This window comes from Gopherus flavomarginatus, chromosome 6, assembly GCF_025201925.1.
Source record: "Gopherus flavomarginatus isolate rGopFla2 chromosome 6, rGopFla2.mat.asm, whole genome shotgun sequence".
NCBI classification, from domain to species: domain Eukaryota; kingdom Metazoa; phylum Chordata; order Testudines; family Testudinidae; genus Gopherus; species Gopherus flavomarginatus.
The window spans coordinates 40,092,817-40,106,036 of NC_066622.1; the positions used below are offsets into that span (position 1 = coordinate 40,092,817).

Sequence of the window (13,220 nt, forward strand, 5' to 3'; positions counted from 1 at the left end):
ACTAAGTGTAGCTTCACTGACTCCAACGGAGCCTTGCTGATTTACACCTTCAGAGGAGCTGGTCCTACGTGTCTTTTTTTTGCCAAATTATTACCTTTTCTTAATTTGAGACCCAGAAATCGTTGAACATAGAACTTTTAGTGAAATAAATCATTTTTTAAAATAAAATTCAGACACTTTTTGATATAATAACCAATATTGTGAAAAAGGGCCACTGATGAATTCTTTCCTGAGTGAATAACCCATCTGGGCAAAGGCCTTTTGATATTGTGATAAATGTGAATGTCAAGCATTAAACAAACAAAATTAAAAAACTGACTAAAACAAAACTAGATTTGGCCAAGCAGGATGTGTTAAACTAGAAGTTCCATTGATTTTGGCTCCCTCTTTAGCTTTTGAATCATTTGTGAACATGTCCTGTTAGCTGTGAATGTTTTCATTGTGTGTGTAAATATTCATCAAATATATTGAATGAATATAGTAACATGTCAAACAAATTCTAATCTGGCCAAGCCTAGATGAGTGTAGACCAATAATGATACAAAGAGGAGGAACACTGAGGAATGAGGACAATGTAGGAGACATCTAAATGACAAGATGCTTTGCTAAATATCATGGGTCTGATCACACACCCACGGAAGTCAATGGCAGAATTCCCTTTGGCTTCAGTTGTGCAGGATCAGCCTAGACGTGCCACCTGAAGTAGTTTCTCGGGGGTTCAGGTTCGTATTCCACAACAGTACTTAGGCACCTAACTCCCATCTGGTTTAAATACCTTTGAGGATCTGGTCTAGGTGTACAGGTTAATGATTTTAGTTTCTTTCACCACTGAACACCTGGGTTAAATTCTGATCTGTTGGAGCTCACAGATGAACTGGAGTTTGGTATCTCTAGAGATCTGCTCAAAAGAAGCTCAGGACTCTAAGTGTAGGGTTAATCCAGATCAAGAGCCATGTGGGGAAGCAGGCACAGTCCTGCTAATAGTGGGTGAAATTTATATTAGCTCACAAGGTCTATGCACCACTTACATCCCACTTGAGCTCCATTTTGAGGATTTAAATGGGACAGAAGTGCCGTGTGCTGTCCCTCTGCACACAGGAGAATATCCTTCAGTAGAGGTGTTGTTTTAGCCAACACTGTTAGCCCCTCATTTTCAGGAGTATTGTTTTCCCATACTATTTTTCCAATGTGAATTAGAGGACTAAAAAGAGTCACAGTGTGACCATTGATGATGAAATATCATTTAACTCAATTAGAAAAAGCCCACAATAACTGTAGGATCATATCTGGTATAAACTACCCTTATAATAATACCCCACCCTGCAAAAAAAATCAAACCTAAACAAAATACAGTTAGTTTTCAAAGTCCTCTAAATTCAGAGATGTTTTGGATGCAGTTAGTCTGCTTAGTAAGCCACAATTACTTTGTAGATGGAATGTGCATTGTAAAATACATTTACGTGAATACTCAAAACTCTTGCAATCAATATGCAGCACAGATCTCTCCACTATAGCAGGTACTATTATATGGCACATGCCCGGTTACCAAGGCAACCAGTATCCTTCAACCAACTCTATTATTATGGCTATTACAGGCTTTTAGAATCTCTCGTGTCCAAGCCATCACTCAGGGCTACTTTGTGTTAACAACCCTCAAGTATAGATGCAAACAGAAAAGCAAAAAATACAGCAAACTTTGCTTTGCTGATAAACAGTATTAGAAGGCAGAGGTGGCCTGGGAAATTAAACTCAATCAGCTAAGGGGAAGCAACTCTTATATAACAATCTTTATTAAGTCAGACAAATGTAGTGACAGTTCATTGCAGACATTCAATTCTGAAGATGAATCACTGTCTCAGTAAATCTGATGGTGGAGAATGGCTATGGTATGAATTATATGAAAGATAAAATCTTTCTGAAAATCTGTAGCATTGCAATATTAATTTCTCATTACTACAGATATAAAAAAGGATTGAAGTAAGCTATAAATGTATCTACAAAATGAAGGAAGAAAATTATTTCGATTTTACCTTTTCATGTTGTCTATTGAATTTAGAGAGTTTTGATGTGCTACTATCAAATTTATTATCTTTACAGTATAATCTGAATTTGATTAATATAAACTGTCCCAGAACACTTTGGGAAAACATTCTATATCAATAATTGCTCAGGTCATTTTTGTATATAAGTATTTCCACATCAAAGCATTCCTACAACCTCATTATGCTCCTTACAGCTTAATTCAAAGTCTCCCTGAGCCACCAACCAGCGAATTTCAGGCAGATAATAAGTAACCTAATTTGTTAAAACAATCCTTGCAAAGTCATCCAATAAGTTGCTAGCTAGAAAATGTGAACTACATGCCTGGCAGGGTAGGAGGGATGATGCTTTGAAAGCAGTGGTTGCATGGGCGCTATGAAAAACTCAGATGCGCTCTACACTAGAAAGTGTACCAATTGCAGACAAAAAGGTTTCTGAGCTTGTGCAGAATATGAATGATTCCTACTTACCCTTAAACTGTGCTCAGCACTGTTTCAGAAACCATGGTTATACTGAACTAGTTCTGAACATAATTTGTCCTTGACTACTCTAGCTACATCTTGCACCAATTGTCAACAAGAAGCAAAATGCCTACCGTGAGCAAGAGAGTCAGTCTGCAGAGTTAACACCTCATTGAGATGAACAGAACCACTCTGCACCTCTCTTAAGATCCATTCCCTCCTAAGGGGCCACAGAAGAGCTAGCATGGTTACAGGGCACAGAGAGGGTGGGGACAGGACTCTGAAAGCTCACACATCAGATGCACAAGTGTTTTGCACCGTGGAGTCCGGCTCCACCTGTGACCCCTGTGCACTCCTTGAGTAGCAACTGGGTAGTGGCTCCACTCATGGAATATGGCCTATCGTGTGCTCAGGTTGGAGTTACAATTTGGACTTTAAGCAGTTCACAACCACCTACTGTTTCAGGCTGGTTGGCTGTGGATACATGAAGACAGCACTACATTGAGGTCACATTTGGAAGGATTTCTTTCCATTGCCTAGATGAAAGTCCAAACACTCCAGAGGTTGATGTGAAACTTTCCTACGCACTCTTGGCCAGTGACTTTGTTAAGCACTCAGAAAAGCCAACAGAAAAATCACTTCATATGTTCACCAATAACATTAACATCAGACACTTCTGACCGAATTATCAGTCAAACTTAAGCTTGGTCTCCTTTGCTGCCCATATGTTTTGTGCCTGCAGTTAACAGGAGATAATCCACTGCTTAGTCTGCTAAGCACCCAGTTTCAGGCACAAATATCGTACATAGCTGTCCAAGTGCTAGACATGTGGCAACAATTACCTGCAGGCACAATTTCTGCATTGCAACAGAAGTGAAGCCATCATGCGAGCTATATAAACTTAAAACATCTTAAAAGTTTTAACTGAAAGCTCACCCTGTCCTTCAATTTTAGGGTCAAACTCCTTACTCGTACAAAACTCCTAGTGAAATCAACAGGTCAAAGCTTGCTCTTAAGTTACATAGTCCAGAGCAAAATTTGGCCTGGAATAAAAACTTAGGGCCATATTGTGTCTGAACATTATATAAGTGAACAATGAGGGGTAGAGGGCACAAAGAGCTCCCCAATCACCCCTACGCAGGCCAGGTAAGAAATGACCAAATTCCAGTCTCTGTGCCACTGGGCGTACTCTGAATGCTCCCGCCCTGTGCTGCAGGGGGAGCAAAGTGTTGCTAAGGGGATGGGGAGGAGGTGAGAGAGACCTTGATCCTTCCGTCCCTCATATGCACCTCACTTAAGCCAGATGGTTGGCTGCCCAAAGGGGAGTAAACTAGTAAACTGTACTCCACAAAGAGACAATAATGATTTCACAGGCTTTTTGCATCCGAAAGTGCCGTAAAGAAGAATGGCTCATTAGTCATCCTTTACTGTGGGATGTGTGCACTCTGAACAGTCAAGCCCTTAAAGAATCTAGCCTGAGTAAATACTGCTATCATTCATTTAAAACATTAAAATGTTTAAAAACATTAATAGTTGTAGCTTATTTATTATGTTGTTTATTTTGTTGAATAGTGGCTTGATATATACATAAAATTAGCATAAATACTAAACAAAATTAGGATTCAGACTATCTTAACCTTTTGCACTCTGCTGAAAAGGAGGAACATATCAAGTGAATAACACATACCTACTACTTGAGGGTCCATCCCCCCACTATCCTTCTAGTTATATAAACACATAATTTAGATAATAAAATGTTTATTTTAGTTTCCGGAGATTTCAGGATTATAAATATTTTCCCCAGCTGCATATTCATCAAAGTAACCCCCTCTGGTCATTCAGAATTATTTAAATTATAATTAAAAGTATTTATCTAATTGTATCTACCCCTCGCTGGCATTTATAACATTTACTCGTACATGAGGCTGCAAAGCCTCTGCATGTTTTCAGTAATGTCTGTGCTGATCATCAGTGCAGTAGTAGGAATCTCTGCATCTCTGCCTTGCTGAATGTCTCCTTGGGCTTTCAATGGCCTGAAAAGAAATTCAGGGAAAGAGAAACATACTAAACAGTGCCCCCTTGCTGTTGACCAAAGATGAAGGCCATGTTTTTAACCCTAAAATGTTTTCACCATTCAGGATTAGAGTTTCAAGTTCACTATATAAACATTAGAAAGAAAATTAAGTTACTTGATGGAAAAAATGGGATTATAGTAGCGAGGAATTTAAAAGACATACCAGACAGCTACCATCCACCTGTAGGCAAGCATATCAGTTATGAGATTGATGCTATACCCCCATTTTAGCCAGAAAAATCTAGTTATCTAATAACAGTCCCAAGATTCTGGTTTGTAAGGAAATCTTAATACACTCTCTGACCCACAAAGTATCAATTCTGAGTTCTAAGGACACTTAAATTGCAATAGAAATGTCACAATTCCACACACACCACATAAAAACAGTAGACTTTTACATGGCATAAATGCAGAATACACATCTGAAAAAAGGTTCACACCTTGGGGTCAGTTGTGTTATTTTATTTAAACAAGAGAGATGTACAAGTCAATGGAAGGAATGCAGGATCAGCCCTTGTAATAGAAAATCTTATATTTTTGTTTTCTCCCTTAAAAGCCACTAAGAGATGGAATGTAACAGACATAGTCTGTCTGAAAAGGTATGTTTACTTTTTAAAATGAAACTTCCCCAAGAAAATAGGTTTCTGACATGTACTCTTGCTTCTGATTGAATATTCAACCATTCCAAAAGAGGCTCTTCTACCTTTTTACTGTGCACAGTTTTTCTTTTGTCACATTAGTTTACGGAGCTACATAATTAACTATTATATACATACTGGGAATAATTTGCCTTTGCAGTGTCTGCCAATATCAAATGAAATTAATATTTTTTCTATTTAAAAAAAATCTTTACTCCTTTTCTTATGTATCCTTATTACAACATCTGCTGTGTTTTTAACAAGTGGTGTAAACAAAAAAAGAAAAGTAAAAACTTGACCAGACGTCTCCATATTTTAAATTACATATTCTTCATAAAATATGATAATCAAAATCATATAGCTTAAAAGTACAGAGATGGGGCTTGATTTTTTTATAGTATTCTTTAGATCTGATGGATCATTCAAATTTATATTTATCAACCTATTTTTAAACAAGGATTATTCTATAGTTTAGGTTATACAGACTTAAGTAACAAAGTGTGAAGATTATAAAAAATAACTGGATTTCTTGCAAAAAAAATTGAGTGAGTAAAAGTTAAACATTTATTCACAATTTGAAATGACTAAAAAAAATACTGTAGTGTTTTTAATTCATTGTCCAGCAACAGATATTCTTTTTGAGAAGTGATTCAGTGCCTCAAAATGATTTCAGAACAATAAACATGGAAATGAGTTTCTTGCTTATTGAGATTTAAATCTTAAAAGTTAAATTGTCAAGACCTACATCTGAATCTATGTAGTGGATAATGCCTACTTAAAGTCAGATAGAAATATGGTTTTGATTAATTTACTCTATTTTCATGAACAACAGTTGCACATCTGTGTTTCTTAAGAGCAAGACGAATATTCCATTTACAAAATGCTGAAGTGAATACTGGAAGTGATTTAGCAGTTGGTGGGCAACATTTGCCTTTTACCACAGAATCTACATCTTTTGTGCATTCCAGGTTTCCAAATGAAAATACATATGACGGGTTTTGTATTGCAGAACTATGAGTGAACCAATATGAAAGCAGAATTATAGCTAAACCCTGCAGAGTCTCTTCATGGTAAAAGCTGATCACACTGGCAGTGTGAGGTATTGGAACAGAAACATAGCCAAACAATTTAAATTCTGATTTCTGTGTTGGGCCAGTTACCCTGGGCTAAATCCAAAGTATTACCATGAAAGCTAATGAAGTTACTCCAGCTATACTAGTGTTATTGAGCAGTATTTAGTCCCTGGCATACAGATTACACAATTACCATTGCCGATGCTGTCAGCGTCCTCATTTTCACAAGCTTGTGTATTTGCCTCATTTTAAATAAGTTACAATCATTACAAATTAATTTTGCATAACCACAAAATATCCCTACAAAATGCTAGTGGTTCTTTGCAATCTCACACATTTCATTGCTAACACTACTATTTACAAATTGATGTTTGAACTTCTTGATACTTTTGAATTTGTGGAGGAAAAAACCTAAAATGACTTTTTAATCATTTTCAGCACTAGTAAGTTTAGGACCAAATCCTGAAAGCAAACTTCCCCTGAAGTTAACAGAAGTTTTGTATCAATTAGTCAAGTTGATTTGCTCCCTAACCTAAGGATACATCATAACTTTTGATTTATCTGAAAGAAACACAATTCTAAAGTGTGGCTATACATTTTGTTCCTATTAAGTGAACCAGTAAAAACAGCGTGAAGAAGTCTCACGTTCCGTGATGAATTCCTTTATAGAATAAACATGGAAAAATACTAAAAGTTGATTTATGAGCAGTAGTAACCTATTCAATGTCTGCATTTATTCTGATTTAGAGCCCAAAACAAATGAGAAACAAGCATAACATTTTCTGCCTACTCATATCCTTTTCAGATTAAGATAATTCTTTAGAGAGCAAATGGAACAGAATATTTCAGTCACTATACTGTTCTTACTTTTGAAATGTATTAATTTGTGTTAACTATTAGACATAACATAGATATAGCAATTGCTGATTTGCATGAAGTTCTGCTTTACATTCTTTTGAATTTTTACATAATGCAATGATAGCAGACAAGATGTGCAGTTTTTGTATTATATCAGTACAATGACAAGATATTACTGCCTCATTTTCTTCAACAATTGCCACAACTGACCTTGTTTTTCCAAAATGAATTCTGTCACAGTAATGAAAATGTTCATTGTCCTTCTCTGTTTGGCCAAACTGGTGCAGTCATCTCATGTTCAAGAAGGTCATCATTGCAGTAACAGTCATCATGCTTTGATAGTCTCCAGTAGAAAGCATTCAGAAAAGGTTCTGAGATGCTTGGCTTTCCATATTTTATATAACCAAATGTGTCACTGCATTACAGCACAACCATGTAAATATCATTGGAGATCATCTAAAATTCATCAGAAAGCATAGATGTTTCACAAAGTCCAAACCCATCTTTTGTTTTGAACGTGCAATGCAGGCACAAGCTGGAAGATTCACAGCATGTGGCAAATCCTGAGAGGAGAGTGAAAAGAAGTTTCCATGGAATATTATCAAATCAGGATTCTCTCTAACATTAGGGTTCTATTGTTCGTTCATACTTGAGTCATTCTAGAACAGGTTTACAACTCATGAAAATTTGTCATTTCAGGCAAGATGGGTGCAGATAGGCTTATGGGATTTATTTAGAAATATATCTGGCACCAACAACTTGTGGATGCCTACCATTTATGGATTCAATTATAAAATAACCACCCCCCCTTGCTCGTTAACAATGCCTACGCCCAACCACTACTCAACCGTTCCTAATACAACATTGGTGAACTAAAGAAGTTGACAGGCTTGCTGATGTAACATTTCTCTGTCTTAAGTAAATAGGTTGATCTCATTAATTCAACTCAACGCCAGATCTTGCACTGAGATTAGCCTGTCCACAGTTATTAAATTATTGGCTTCTTTTGAAATGTAGTTCTATGAAGCCATGATATTTACCAAACTTGGTGGTTGTCTCTGAGAATCAAAGATGAGACCAGTAACTGCAATCACCAGGATGGTGCAAATAAGAGGTGGGCTTCATTCTTTAACACCCAATAAAGAACCAACAGCAACATGAAAACAACTCTTTCTCCTGTCTTTCATCATGCACAATACTTGTATAAAGAGAGATAAAGCAGAATTTACACACGCACACATACAAATGAAATAAAAACCTTCCAAGTTTATTAAGAACAGTTCACTTAAGCTGATAGCTGAATCTCAGAATTATTTCATATTTATTATATTCAATTAATGAGTAAGATAAGAGGGTGTATAAAATCAGCTGCATATGATTTATCATATACTTATAGAATTCTATAAGTATTTATAGTTCTGTGGAAAAATACCCAAACTGCTCTATAAACCAGCAGCCTATCCTGGCCATCATTTAAATGACATGTCTTTCCTTTTAAAACCCTTGCTTTAGTGGGATAAACATGATACCAAAAATTTGTACTAAAAATTAAAAATTGTACCAGATTACCTTATGAAAAACTATGAAATTTTCTTACAGAAATTTAAATGAAGGAACAATTCCATTATAAACAGGGTTTACTATAATCAGAATTACAATGTTCACACAATAATGCACTGAAAAATTTTAGGATTGTTGCTCTGCTTCTCAATAAACTGAGTTTCATTAAGTCTAAGCTCATGACAGGAGAATTTTGCTGTATTAATACAACTATATCAGAGATTCAACTATTTTAATTAGAGTTTATAGTTATCAACACAGAAAACGAACATTGCAATTATCATCAGATTATACCCAGTTACAGTTATAGCTAATATTTTGGTTTGATTGGTAGTTTTTTGGGGGGAAGCTTTCAGATATATTTATGCTTAATGATCAACATTTGCCAACCTGGGTGCCTAAACTCAGGTACCCAAACCCATATTTGGGTACATAAATAAAAATGACTTGATTTTCAGAAGTGCTGAACTTCCACAAATCCAACTGAAGTGAGTGTAAACTGAATGTGCCCAGCACCTTTGAAAATCAAGTCACCTTTACTTAGGTGTCTACAATGGATTTAGCAGCACCAAGTTTGAAAATATTGGTCAATGTCTACACTTCTAGATACGTTCTCCCCATTTGAAGTTTCATCATCTAAGTCCTTAAATTCTAAGGAGATCAGGATCAGTCCACTGCTCCTACATGTCCCCCCCGCCTTCCAAAAAGGAGTGTCTTTTTTTTTGCTGGAACTATGTTATTCACTGAAATTTGCCATGCAGGTCAGGCAATCCCCTGAGGGGAAGGGAGAATTTTAAGACATGCATATCAAAGCTCATTACTGTTCTTTTATGAGAATCAATCAAATGTAGGATGTGATGATGTCATTATGTCGTCATCTATTTAGGGATTAAAAATCATCGCTTCTTGGCAATTGAACCAGTCCAATAGAGAACAAAGAAAGCACTGGAAGAGGTTATGATCTGTTCCATTTACTGTAGGATAAACTAATCATTTAGTCCTGAAAAACAAGGCACATTGTAGTTTAATTTAACCTGTTGTTTCAAATAATAAGATAGTTCTATTTCTCCTATACCTTATGTCAATCCAACTGCTTTTTTATTAGCCATTTGAGAAAAAATCAAGTAACAAATTTGTTCCATTCCTAGTATTTTCTTTTGGGGTTTTTTGGCAATATCCGAATACATAATGCCCCAAAACCATTTTTCTACAGATGAGCAGTGTCTGCCTTTAAGGAAAAAGCTCACATGCTGCATACAAAGCTAATCTTTTTTTTTTTAAAGAAAACTCTTTATTTTAAAATAAACCTCAATAATCTCATACTTCTGAAATCAAGCGGCCCTCAGTCCAATAGCAGAAAAGTAGAAATTACACTAGCTATATTAATTCTCATAAAATAAGCTAGAAACATTTATTCCACAAGGCTCTGAGATCTGTAAAGATTCTATGAAGCTTCTTTCTCCCTTAAAAGAAAAAAAGCTTTGTTCATGAAAAAGAAATTTGTCATGCTATTTCTGGTGCCTATTTCTGGGCATCCAAAAAGGGATAGATGCCCGGAATCTATGCCTGACCTGATTTTCTTTAAAGTTCACTCATCTCTATTGAGAACATAAATTTAAATCTAAGTTCAAATGCAGCTAAGCAAAGAAATAAGTAAATTGAAATTATAACTCTTGGAAACACATTAACAACCTATAAATATGTTACTAAGCTATCTCTATGTTTTCAAGTCAGTGTATTTTTTAATTTTAGACCAAAACTGAAGTGCAAGCGTGTTGATTTAAAATGTTATCTCATCTTCTGTAAAAAAATAATTCTATTAAGACACTGGGAAAATTTTATGTCATCATATTTAGAGTTTCATTGCATGTTTTCCAGATACATATGATTCAGATAATATCCAAAGAATGCTCAGCTTACTCTTGAAAAAACCTCTGCTCATTTTTATTCAATGAATTTCTTTATAAAACAGGGCAATATTGTAGTTTGTTAAACAGATCTAAACAATTAGTCTGTTCATTTAAAAAAAATTAATTATAGTTCACCTATTTTGTCAAGAACTGTTTCATACATAACAAAGGACTGACAATATGCAAGTTACATTTAACATACAAGAAAACATCCGTATAGATATAATTTAAAAAAAAATCTAATTTCCAGCACTTTCACTGTACATATTGTTAAGACACACTTCACTCTTTTCAAACATTAACACCATCAACTGAAGTTCATGAACATATTTAGCTGAATGAACAATTTCTCTTTAAAATCCAGATGCAGACTGCTCTGTCAACCATTCCCCTAGCATCTCATTTGAAATTTGTGTCTTCATAGAACATTTGTCACATTCCAGTGCATTGTTTAGAGAAAAATATTCCAACCACTACTATCCAGCTCTCCAATAATGCCTCACCACTCTTCCTCAAACAATAAAAAAAAACTCAAACAAAAATAAGAAGATGGTGACAAGCATCAGAACCATCAATGCCTATTATTTTGTAAACAGGTTAACTATCATGTTCATGAAATAAAAGTGACATAAGAGTAAGAGTCTGATATTTTAGTCATTCAAGTTAACACTTCTTTTTTCATGTTGACAATTTTTTGATCTCTTCACTCTGTCTACTTCAACAGAACAAAGATATAAAGTTAACAAGAAGTCAGTGTTTAGCTTAGTGAATAACAAAATGAGGAACAGAGAGAACTGATTCAGTTCTTGCTAAGGGTTTAAGAGTGCCTGTGAGACCTAACTACTTCTGCAATCCAAAATGTACAGGTAAAAATCAGGTTAGGCTGGGGTTAAACAGCTTCAAGCAGTTACCCTCTGGGGAGAAAACTGGGAACAGGAATGACTTTACACTGGCATTAGGCAAATTCCTGTTCATTAACCTTCATTACCAAAGCTCTTGGCATCTAGGAGCATCCCAAGCATTATGTGCCACTGTTGAAACCATTGTGGAGGAAAGCAACATGACAGGGTGCAAATAGGGAGAAAATAGGAAATGTTCAGCAAATAGCTCAGCAAGAAGACAAATCTATGTGATAGGCTGATATGCAGTATTCCTAACAGGTGTCTGGTGGTTGCTTTACATACATATAATAAATAATGTATGCATGTGCAGCAAAGGTAGTTGCTAACTCTAAATCTATAACCTGGTCTTTTAAATGAGGGAATAGTCCTCTAAGATTTGATATAATGAAATCTATAAATTATAGCTACTACCAGGATCTCACAGTTTCAATTACGCCTTAGTTGCCTTTTTATAGTCGCCAAGAGTCTTAGATTCCCTTTTTGCAACTGTCCACAATTTGATATTGTTGCATATAAGCCCCCCCCCCCAGAGGTAGCAACCTTCAGTAAAATTATAAGTGTTATTTTTAGACAGGAATAGAAACTGAGCTTGATATTTAGTTCACCCTGTAGAAAATCCTATATTTTGATGAAAGCCAATTTTTATGCACATCACACAAAGCATTAAGATGGCTTGTAAACCAAACTTTTAGAAAGATCTCACTCATTACACACTAGACTGTTTTCAAAAATTCTGCATTTCAGAACTGTACACGCAACAAAAATCATTCCCCACACATCATACTCCCCGCAACGTACCGGAGGATGTAAATGAACTTCAGACAAGGTGTCACAGACACAGTGAGCTCGCTGGCACACAGCTGGCCTCACGGCAGATTCAGGCGAGAGGCAGGACAGGTGATGCCACAGGTAGAGGCTATTCTCAGGGCAGGACCGCCGGGTGCCCGGGCACTACCCAGTGCCAGGGACGGGCTCGCTGGGGGGTGTCGTTCCCAGAGAGAACCCCTGAGTGTAAAGGACCCGACCGTCACCGCAAACCCCGCCACTTCTCCGTCCATCCGCCCCCTGCTCCAGCCAAGCACCCCGGGACCGCTGGGTGCGGAGAAACCGCCCAGCAGCAGCTTGGCTGGGGCAGCTGCTGCGGGAGGGGGAACTGCACACACCTACCTGCCGGGCTCCCAAGGAGGCTGCCGCCGCCGCCGCCGCCGCCGCCGGCAGATGTGCCGGAGCCCGCCCGCCCGCGCTGCTCGCCCTGCCGGACGGGACTGTTCATGGAAAGCTCGGCGCCGGCTGCACACGCCGGGCTCTGGCTCGCCCTCCCCGCGCAGCACGCGCGAGCCCACCCGGAGGAGGGGAGCTGGGCCGAGCGGCCCCGCCCCCACCGCCTGGGTCCTGCACCTGGGGCCGGCCCCCGTCACCTCGCCCGGGCGTCCCGCCCCGCCGGCCGGGCCGGAGCTTGAACCCCGTCCGAGAACGGGGGCGGGTCTGTACGGCAGCCCCCAGCCCGGCCTGGCAGAGACCCTGCGCCGGGCACGCGCCCAGCGGGGCTGCCTCGATGGGCACGTGCTGGCCGCCTGCCCGTGCCAGGATGGGGAGGGGGGGCAAAGGGCGCAGCGCTGGGGGGAGATGGGGAGGCTGGGACGGGGGGAGAAGGAGGCTCAGCAGGTGCAGATCAGAGACAGCTGCAAAGCGGGGGGAGGCGGT

General features: G+C 38.2%; 1 long non-coding RNA gene across 1 annotated transcript in view; it reads right to left on the bottom strand.

Annotated features, from left to right (window-relative positions):
- LOC127053364 (uncharacterized) overlaps window positions 1–12,823 on the bottom strand; it is a 30,460-nt gene extending 17,637 nt beyond the window's left edge. Inside the window, exons 1-3 of the long non-coding RNA XR_007775003.1 lie at window positions 12,684–12,823; window positions 12,315–12,521; window positions 7,355–7,707 (exon numbers count right to left, since the gene is read on the bottom strand). This is a non-coding gene — a long non-coding RNA (uncharacterized LOC127053364). The remainder of the gene's footprint in view (window positions 1–7,354; window positions 7,708–12,314; window positions 12,522–12,683) is intronic.
- Window positions 12,824–13,220: the final 397 nt, after the last annotated feature.